Genomic DNA, 11,419 nt, shown 5'->3' with positions numbered 1-11,419 from the left:
AGTTTTTAAGTATTTAAAATTTTTTCTTTTTAAATTATAAATACAACTTATAATATTTACATTTTATTTTTACGATACTTTAATATCTTCGACACATGTAATATAATTGATCATTTAATTTCATACCACACTTTATAATAGTATTATACAGTATACATACGTGTTTACTAATTATTATCAGATTTTTTATCCAACAACTATTCCATTTGAAATCTTATACGAGGGTTGAATATATACATAATGAAAGCTTTCTAACTATTATTTTTTATGTCTTCCCATTGTTTCCTTTCCTTCTAAGGTTACCGGATATCATCGAGACCACTCGAACTTCTTAGACTAGTTATGTTTTCGATCTTCTCGACATGGGAAGGTTTTGGGGTAGGACAAAGTGGAGGCTTGAAAGATTTCTTGTCATTATCAATCTTCAGCAGGTTTTCCATGCACTACTACTACTTGGTCTCCAACTAATGAAATTCGAAAGTGTTGGTGTATACAAAGAACTCGGCCTCGTTGCATCGTCGTCAGAGTTTAAGGAATTTGCCGGCGACGATGTATGTGTAAGACTGTCGGCATGAAGGACATCTTCAATTCTCCACATGATTGTGAAAGCTAAACTCTCTATAACCCTTGAATAGCTCTCTAGGATAGCATGTCCTACATCCTGTGAAGTTCAAAGAATTAAGTTTTTCGAACACGAATAAATCGAAAATGAAAATGAAAACGAAGTCATTTCTATACTCTTTACCTTGTTTTCTTGGATCTTAGATACATTGAGTGCGGATTGTGGAAGACCGGGAAAGCAATGCTTAATTAGGCATAGGATCGTCTCGACCCTTTCTTCGAAGAGTTCTCCTTTCTCTGAGATAATGGGTGAACCCCAAGGCAACCTTCCATCTTTGTGGTGCATTTTCCTCTTCCAAATAATCATTGAGACCTCGATTCTGTTTTTAAGATCGAGAACTCTGTGTTCGGTCGACAAGTCCATGGTTGAAAGGAATTGCGCCAGATCAAAGTACTCTACCAAGACTCTCTTCCATTTTATATTGACATCATTTGGGAACATCGATTATATTTGCGAAAACTGTTTAAATGGTTTTAGTTCATAAAGAGTTGCATTTCTTTTACCTTAGGGAGGGAGTCGATGTAGCTTTTGGGGACTTCGATTTCGGACAGGACTGCAGCATTGATGGCCATAGCTGCTTTTAGTACCTGGCTCACGGCCTCCTTTTCAGATTGCAGCCATTTTTGTGATGTTTCCGATAATCCATTTGGTGGAACCTTAACCACCGGATGCCACCATTTCCCTTCCCTTCGGCTGTCTCCGTTGGTGAGATCGTTGCCTTTCGACACGTACCAGAATTCCTTTTCTCGTCCAAAACCATCAAGAGTCTCCTGTTTCATTACAAATTTGATCACCAACCACATTACTAATCTTTGCTACATTTTCAACTGAATTTACAATGTTAAAAGGATATGGTTACGCACAATAAGCAACGAGTCCAGCTTGAGCAGGCTGGGTATGTTGACGAGCAAATCCTTCCTCTGTTTCGTGACCATAATCTATCAAAGTCGAAACAAATCGTTGCCCGTTAATACAATGAAGTTGGAATCAAAATGCAACATGAAGTAACAGTTTTATATGATTGGTGGCTTGTATGAGCTCGATTTATCCGAGAGAAATCGAACCGGTACCTCCATGCAGCGGCTATCTGTTGTGAAGGAACAAATCGACAATGTGATCAGTTAGAGATAAAAGCCAATCCAATTCTTTTCTCCACCTTGCCTTCCTATCTGGTGACATTGGTGCCAATTTCCCTTGCTCTTCACAAATGGATGCTGCATTATAATTATAATTATAGCCAAGCCAATACGAATGTGATTATTATAACGTCCATCAACAATTAGGCTCAAAATTCAGATTATTCCTAAAACGTTCATTTCGATAAACTCTGATATGGATATGATCCTTGCCAGCAAGATTTGCGACTGCATTTGACCTGGTAAGATTTGTGACTGCATTTGACAAGGTCAAAGCAGAAGAAACACCTTTACCTCCTCCCGACATGTCTTCACCCAAAAGCAACTTGGTAAACCTTTTCAAATCTTAATATTCGAATATTAACATCTATGACCTTTTTGAAATTGCACCTGATTTATGTTGGTCATCATTTCTTGCGTGAATATTGGTTGATTGATGGTGATGATCGTCTTCCCCAACAACTTTCAATCGTTCGCCCAAAGCGGAAAGATCCATAGCTCTGAATGCTGTGCCGGTGATATAATGATCGAAGCATGTGCATCCAAGCTGCGCTGCTTCTTCCTTCTTCTTTATTCCAGACTATTAAGAAGAAGAAAGGGTGAAAATGGTTGTGTTATTTATCTTCTCTGCTTGTTTTTCTGTAATGGATTAATTGAACAAACTATGGAAACAATGGTTTACTTCGTTTTTTTAACTCATTAAGCCTCACTTGTTTATCTTAAAAATTATTTTAAATTATAAATGATTTTGGTAATTGTAAAAATATATATTTTTATAAAAAATTTAACAAAAATATATAAAAAATAATTTAATTATTTTTTAATCACTCATATTCTTTCTAATTCTATTGATAACTAATCTAAATCACATACTATGAATGAAAATTCTACAACGCTCGACGAGCATCATTAACGAATAGCACCATTAATTTAATTTATAAAAAATTAAAATTTTAAAGGACTTAACGTATAATTATAAATTAATTAAAAATATAAAGGCTAATTATTTAAAACAAAGGGTAAATTATACCAGTAACTACCTAACTATTCCCCTTTTCATTTTGACTATCATTTTTTTAAATTTTGTCAATCAGGTCACTCAACTATTTAAATACATTCAATTAAGCCACTGGTTGTTAATATCTAATCGAGAAGCTGACGTTGTAGTTAAAATATTTAGTATAATTACACATTTAGTCATTGCTAATTATATATTCTATCAATTTGGTCCTAATTTTAATATATTAAAATTAACTTAACCTTCAAATCAAATGATGCCATGTGTCACTGGAGTCAAGTGTAATGACATATGTCACATTCTGATTGGATGATTAAATTTATTTTTAATTTTGATATATTTTTCTGTCACCCTCTAGAGGAGGAAATAAAATTTTAGGTGCTTAATTGATGCTCAGGGAATCAAACCTGAGGTTCCTGGGTTGAAGAAGCATGGCTCAATAAAGTGGAAACCAACTGTACGGGCAAAAACATTAAAAAAAAGAAAACAAAGCAATGAAAAAGACGGTTGACGCTTCAATCGACCATACTCAGGGAACCACATAGAGAATGAAGGTGCACACATGCAGGGAAGAAAACCGAACTGGAGCCTAAGTACTTCAGCGGACACTGCATAAAATGGAGTTTAATGAGGATCGAGCCACCGAAGGTCTTTAGAAGCCTGGCGTTCCACCCGACTAAGAGCTTCCTCAACCCAATAACAGTCTGACGAGTTCAGAGAAATCTCAGCGGCGAGAAGATGGGCTGTCATGTTGCCACTGCGAGAGACAAAAGCAAAAGAGCATGCACAGAAAGGAGATGCATGACCCTTCACCTCCATTATCACCGGACTAACTTCAGAGCGATCAGACGTAATAGATCTTAACTTTTCGATGATAGAGAGAGAATCACCCTCTACAACAATCTCTGAAAAACCCAAATATACTGCAAGGGAGACAACGTGGAGAGACACTATTGCTTCAGCTATGAAAACAGAGGTAACCCGAGAAACCTCTCTCCGACTAGCTCCCATAATCTGACCATTGCTATCTCTGATGAAGACACCTATCCAGGCTTGTTGATGAGCTTGGATGAAACGCACATCAAAGTTAACTTTCACCCGCGGTGAGCTTGGGGCCTCTCATCGCACAATAGAAGGCGGAGAGTGTTCCCTCAATCTTGCGTTTGCCACATTGAAGTCTCTACATTGGGTCTGAATAAGGGTAATCACTTCCTCGTTCTGAAACAATTTTCCTTGATGGTAGTGTATATTTCGTGCATACCATAATGCCCTGATAACCACCAGAATCTGTGCAAGCTTATTACTCGGATAGGTACTAAACATTGAACTAGGCCAGATTGAAAAATCAATAGACCCCCCGCGGTCAGGCATGAGTAACATAACTCAGACTAAACAACTTGAGCAAGCACGCGATCCCGAACAATGTGAACATCGAACTCCGTACACACATTACATCTTGGGCAAATAGGATTAAAAATAATTCTTCTTTCGTACAGACTCTGACGAGATGAAATTATGAATGAATCGCCAAACTTGCAACTTGATTTTACATTGACAGGAACAAGCCCATAAGCGATGAAACAGAACATTATTTTTCTGCGATCCATGTTCATCTTCCAACAATAGACGATAATCACTACGCACACTGTACTGACCTGATTTCTCCACACACTAGACACGAGCATTAATCTGCTGAAATCTAGATAGTGGTTTACAAAAGAGATATCTTTAGTTACCTTTTTCACCTAGTTTTAGTTTAAACTTGAGCATTTTTAGGAGCATTTTAGATGCATATTTGTTGAATTTAACACATTGTGCATATTGAGGATTTTATGGGTTACCTAGGGATAAATTTTATTTTTGCTGTAAAACTATACACTGATGCTGTAGCATTTCTAGAAATGTCAAGCGGATGCTACAGTAGTCGATGCAACTCTAGACGGTTAGGAGAATGTTTTGGATTTGATAGCTGGCTTGGGCATTTGTTAATGGGCTCAATACCACCTGAAACATGGATGCATTTCATTGGAGGAAGAAAATCTCCTCAAATATATAAATAGGAGTACTTTGCAAGCTATGAAGACGACGATTGATAAATTATTAGGAAGTACTCATTTTCTATGTTGGTTCTTTGCACGTCATGGAAACTTAAGTCCCTGCCAAGGATTGCTGCAGCAAGAGGAGAGTTAGCTAAGTAGCATCGGTAGTCAGCAGATCACCATTTGAAGACTTCTATTGAGAGAGAGAGTGATTTGAATGTTCTTTAAACTTTGTGGATGATATTTTGGATTGACTATTTTTATGTTTATTTTTTATAACTGTCATTTTGGTATCAAAATAATTTCGGCTTCTTAATAAGTAAAAAGTGAGAGTAGAATAGAGAAGCAGAGTCGATCCACATGGACTCTTGTATTTCTGATTTAGTGTACTTTTTGATTTAGAGGAAGATAGAATTTCAGATAAAGATAAAAAGATAAGAATAAAATAATAAAACAAATAATTAAATATAAATCATTTAAAATAGAATATAAGGATAAAATAATTAAATATTTATAAGATAAGGATAAAGATAAAATGGGGGAGTTTTTGAATTGTTTAAAGAAATAAAATGAGATAAAGATTAAATAAACAAATAAACAAATAAAATAAATTGAGATAAAGAAAACTTATGGTAAAAATAGCCTCAGGCTTCAGCTTTGCCTCAAATTCATCGGATCATCGAAATAGATCTTTACTTCAAGATTCACATCAGCTACTTGTCTACAAGGACAAATCCTTACGACTATGCTTTGTATACCGAATATCCAAGTGCACTCTTTAATTTCGGTTTGTGAGTTGATCTATGCAAAAACAATGTTGTAGATCTTAAAACGTTGAAGTTCGAAAAGATGTCTGTCATAATCTCTCTCTCGGGGATCAGTTAGACTTAAAAAAATTAATTTTGGGGAAAGCGATGAAATATAATTTCAAAACAATTCGATTTTGGAGTCGCCACCAACCTTTAAGTTAGGTAGGATGGAAACCTTAAACGACAAAAAATGGTATGTGTTTTACCAAAGATTCATTTTTAAGAGTTCGGGAGTCGATTACGTGTGGGGAAGGGTGAGCACCCCTACAACGCCTACATTTTGGTACCTAAACGATTATATGTTGTTTAAATATTGAGAATTACAAACTTTGAAAATATATTTAAACTATGATCATTATATTTATTCAAATTTATTTAAATAAGTGTCAATTTCAAAAAACAGCATAAAATAAGGAATGCAATGGGTCAAAAAGATTAAATGACCCAAAAGATATTTTTATAGAATAAAAAAAAGTATAAATATTTTTATAAGAGAAAATACGTCATTTTGTACGAACAATCCTTAAAAATGTACTTCCATTATAGTTAGGATAATTTTTCGCAAAGATAACATAAAATAAAACCATATAAAAGTGAAAAAGGTGAATAATAATAAAAAACAAACGTGGAACAAAGAAAATTATCGAATAAAAAACATTTATGCGAAAAATCCTCGAAAAGACACATTCCCTTGTAGTCGGGAGATGTCTTGGTAGATTTCCCTCACAATGAAATTCTCCCATTTACATATTTTAGAAAACAAAATGAAATATATAAAAAATAAGGTCGAAGCAATAATACCAATGTGCAAATGAATAAGGGACCAACATGCAAGCTTTTTAAACCAACCATCCAGATTAAAAATACCATACAAATAAAGGGGTAAATAAATAAGACTAAAATATGAATAAAAAAACACAGGCACGAAATATAAATATACCATGAACAAGCTCAGGAACTAAAATAAAATAACAGAAGATAAAGTGCCAAAATCAGAAATAAATAAAACATGAAAGATGACATACTAGTAACTAAAATTAAAAGTAATTAATCTTAAGTGCCAAAAAAGAAATAAATAAAAACACAGAGATTCAGAGATTGAAATGAAAAATGCGCATGAAGTAAAGGGACCTGGAAGCAAATTAACCAAAAAGTTAGTGTTGAGAAATAAAAAAGAGAAAATCACTAAATTTGTCCATAAATATTTTTAAAAAATTAAACAGTCACTACAGATGATCAAAATATAAAACAAGCTTAAACATAGAGGGACTAAACAAAAATTAAGCCAAAAATATATAACATGCATAAGAAATGCATAAATTACAAAAATAGTTCCTTCAGGTGACCGTTTTGCAAAAACACGCCAAACTTAGGGGGACCTAAGTGTAATTTTCTCCTTAAGTTTTCTATAAATATCAACATTTTCTTTTTTTTTTAAATTTTCGTTTCATTTTTTTAAAATTATTTTTAGGGAGAGAGGGTATCTCCTCTCTCTTGAAAACAGGTGGGTGGCTGGACATTCACCTTCGCCGGTCGTCGTGCAGTTTGCCTCGTCGCCACCGTCGTCGGTGGCTGTTGGCCACCAAATTACAATGGAAGAATTGTCTCGACCTCACCGTCTCTGATCTGGGGTCAGTTTCGCAAGAATCGACCCCAAGCTCCACAAATCTAGCCAAAACCGTTCGGCTTTACTCTCTCCGATCCACCTTAGTCCGTCGTTCGATCGACCCGATTCTTTTAGTATGTTGCTCATCGACTCCCTTTCTCCACTTTGACCATTCGGATCTTCGAAAGATAATCCTGCTCGCCATCTTCTGTCGCCGACCGAATGGTTATGAAACCGTTCTCTCTTTACTTTTTTTCTTTGTTTCAAAATAGGAAAAAATTAAAATTAAAAAAAAAGAAATTTGCTTGAACTCTTTTTATTGTTTTTCCTTTCGAAATGTTACACTATGTTTTGTTCGATTCAGGGTTCTCTCTTTTCTTGTTGATTGATTGTTTTTTTTTCGGAGAGACCCCCTCCCCTTGTTACATTTTTTTTATTTTATAACCCAATACATAATATAAAAAATCATCTATTTGTATTTTGTTTGGTGACCTGCTGAGAATGGGGAGGCATGGGCAGTAAGGGGTGGCAGCAGCAGGGTATAGCAACTAGAGTAACAGGGCATGGTGACTGGCAGTAGGGTATGATGATTGGGTAAATAAACCCAATCGGGTTTTGGGGCTCACCAACGGGCCTGGATTGGGCTGGATCTGGATTTTTGGTCGGTTGCTGGATCCTCTTGGATGGGTCTTGTAATTGGGTCTCGGTTGGGTTGCTGATTTGGCCTTGTAATTGAGTCTCGGTTAGGCTTGAATTTAGGCCTACAAAACAATGTAACATATGTAAATAAAATAATAATAATAATAATAATAATAATAATAATAATAATAATAATATTAATTAATAATATTTTTTTAGACCTGGACAAAAATGGGTGTCTACAGCTGCCCCTCTTTGTACATTCTTGTGTTAACAAGAATAGGGCAAAGACGATAAGACAACGAGTTTTCATTCAGTTTTCTTTTTTGGTTTTGAAATTTGATAGTGTTTGTTGTTAGGGGACGACATTGCTCACATGTGATAAAGAATTTTGGTCATCTAAGGGTGACACGATTCATACGTGATGAGGAGATCTGGTCGGTGGATGACACTGTTCCTACGTGATAAGGATGACTGGCCATCTTTAGGGAGGGTGATAACATGGTTCCTACGCGATAAGGACGACTGGTTATCTAGAGGTGAAACAGCTCCTACGTGATGAGGAGGTCTGGTCGGTGGATGACACGATTCCTATGCAATGATGATGATAGGTCATCTTTAGGGATGATAACACGGTTCCTATGTGATGTGGACGGCTGGATATCTAAGGGTGACATGACTCCTACGTGATGAGGATATCTGGTCGAGGGATGACACAGTTCCTACGTGATGAGGATGGTTGACTATCTTTAGGGATGATAACATGATTCCTACATGATGAGGATGACTGATTATCTAAGGTTGATGCGGCTCCTACGTGATGAGGAGATCTGGTTGGTGGATGACACGGCTCCTACGCGATGAGGATGACTGACCATCTTTAGGGATTTATTTTAAGAGAATCTATCTCAAGAGAGACAAAACTTGTTTCAAGGGAAACAGACTCAAAGATTTTTTTTTGTTTCAAGAGAAACTGTCTCAAGAGAGTCAAAACTTTGTTTCAAGGGAAACAGACTCAAATACTTTTGTTTCAAGAGAAACTGTCTCAAGAGAGACAAAATTCGTTTCAAGGGAAATGATCTCAAAGATGATGTTTCAATAGAAACTATCTCAAGAGAGACAAAATTCGTTTCAAGGAAAACGATCTCAAAGATGATGTTTCAAGAGAAACAATCTTAAAGGTTTTAACAATTTTTGTTTCTAGTGAAACAATTTTAGAAATTGGGTTTTAAGGGGAAACAGTTTCAAGCGATACAAATTTGTTTTGAAAAAAACCTCTAGTGAGATTAATTTTGTTTTAAGTAAAACAACTTTGAAATTTGTGTTCCGAGAGAAACTGTCTCAAGTGAGAATATATTTGCTTTGAGTAAAAACAATAGCAAATGTTTGTGTCTTAAGGAAGACTGTCTCAAGTGAGACCAAGTTTGTTTTATGAAAAAAAAATCTCAAGTGAGATCAACTTTGTTTCAAGTGAAACAAATTTGAAATTTGAATTTCAAAGGACAAATGTCTATAGCGAGACAAAATTTGTTTTGAGAAAAATTGTCTCAAGCGAGACAAAATTTTGTTTTTAGAGAAAACTATCTCAAGTTAGATAAAATTTGTTTTTTAAAAAAATTCTCTAACAAGACGAAATTTGTTTTTAGAAAAACAATCTCATAGGCTTATAGACTGTCTATTTGTTCCTGCATGTTGAGGAAATGCCCCTAAGAGATATGATCATTTTCTTCATGATGTTGAATATGTAGATGACATTGTTTCTTCATGTTAAAAACATCTGGTCATTTCTAAACTTTTATTCCCTAAAAGATCAATAAATGATGCATTTATGAATGATTATCTTGGATGTTTATAGGTGTCATGATGAAGTTTGTTTTATGTGATTGATTTGATGAATTTTTCGAATTTGTCCTCATGAGAGGGGGAAAATGTCTTTATTGCACATGATGATGAATGTTTGATGCAAATATGCAAATTTCATGTAACATATATGTATGTGTTGATGTATGTTTTCTTGATCAATAGTGGGAATGACTGCATGAGCAATCTTCATTCTATCTATAATTCTGTTGTCTTCACTCTTTGTTTGCACCAGTGTGCCCCTTGGTAAATCTTGACTCGTGACAATTTCTTCTTGCCCCAGCAAATTTTGCCCCTGATGATTTTGCCTTCATTTGTCTGGATTTGTATAGAAATCCAGTAGAGCTTCCCTCATGGTACCATCATCATCACCGCAAAATGGTTTGAAAAGAGAATCTATCATTTCAAGCTTCGGATATTGTGTATGCACAGCTGCCCTATAGCGGGAAATCAAAGGCCACTACATGGAGTTAACCACCATAGTAATTGATGGGATGTCAGACTTCCCTGGAGAACGGGACACATCTTTGCCAAGGATCATAGTTGGAATCTTATAAACCCTGGACTTGAAGATGTTTGCTCAATTGCTGACATTGAATTCAGTCTTCCAACCTTTGCATTGATTTTTAGAAGCAAATTTGTAAGGTAGTGATCATTGATCCTAGTTAGAGCCATATACTGTGTCACTCTGCCAAGCTCGTCAACACTCATAGAGATTGGAATTTTCTTATCAGGTAAAGCACTGTGGAGCTCCAGGAAATTTGGATGTTCTCAAACATTTGACATCTTGTTCATCCTTTTATGTGGCTTCTGTCTAGATTTTTCAACCAGGGAAGCTCTTTGCATGGCATTCAGAGCTTTTGTATAGCGTTGCAAGGACACCAAAGAACAAAGCTCAGTATGAATATAAGTGGGATGCTTTAGCTTGTCAACATTAATGCTTGGGCGATCGCCAGAACAATGCAATTGTATGTTGCGATAATGGACAAAAGAATCATAAATAGTGAGCTCCACTGTCTCTGCTTCACCATTTTCATTATTCTCACATTTTTCTGACTCATTAATGTCCACTCAATTTAATGATTTTGTACTCATGGATGATATGAGCCTCCAAAGATGGCCCAACATTAATCATTTCTTGCTTCAGCACCGATTCTAAACATGAGCTTTGTGTCTGAGAGCCATGTCAACGACCAAGATATACTCTAGAGAGATTGTCTTGTTTGAAAATGTTTTTTTTCTTCTTTTATTTTTAAAATTTTAAAAAATATAAATTAAAATAATTTTGAAAATTGTTTAATCAAGAATTTTGAAAAATATTGTTCTTTTTTAGGTTTCACAATTGACAAATCATAAAACTAGGAGTTCATCGAACATCAAAAGAACCATGCTCTTTAAATCTTTAATAGCTGCAAATATTTGACAAATATCAAGATCGAAAGGTTGGTTTTGAGGTTAGCTACCTATATTTTAGGGTTTGTCTCATTGATTCGTCCTTTTCTTTTTATCAGTCATCGTGAAAATTAGGACATGCTCCTTTTTCTTGGTTTGGCATTTTGATCGGAGGCAGAGAAAATGACTCAACTAACATAGTCAATTTCTAGCCTTTTAGAGCACTTCTATTTTAGTTCTCTGAAATCTTCCATTTTTTCAAGCTTCGTAGGCTCCTCTGGCAAAGGCAGCACAGAAA

General features: G+C 35.4%; 1 pseudogene; it reads right to left on the bottom strand.

Annotated features, from left to right (window-relative positions):
• Positions 1 to 424: 424 nt before the first annotated feature.
• Positions 425 to 3,787, bottom strand: LOC120144722 (annotated as a pseudogene).
• Between the last annotated feature and the right edge of the window lie 7,632 nt (positions 3,788 to 11,419).

The sequence above is a fragment of the Hibiscus syriacus genome, unplaced genomic scaffold (assembly GCF_006381635.1).
Source record: "Hibiscus syriacus cultivar Baekdansim isolate YM2019G1 unplaced genomic scaffold, ASM638163v2 tig00110890_pilon, whole genome shotgun sequence".
NCBI classification, from domain to species: domain Eukaryota; kingdom Viridiplantae; phylum Streptophyta; class Magnoliopsida; order Malvales; family Malvaceae; genus Hibiscus; species Hibiscus syriacus.
Note: the sequence above shows the minus strand (reverse complement) of the source record. Positions and strands in the feature narration are given on the sequence as shown.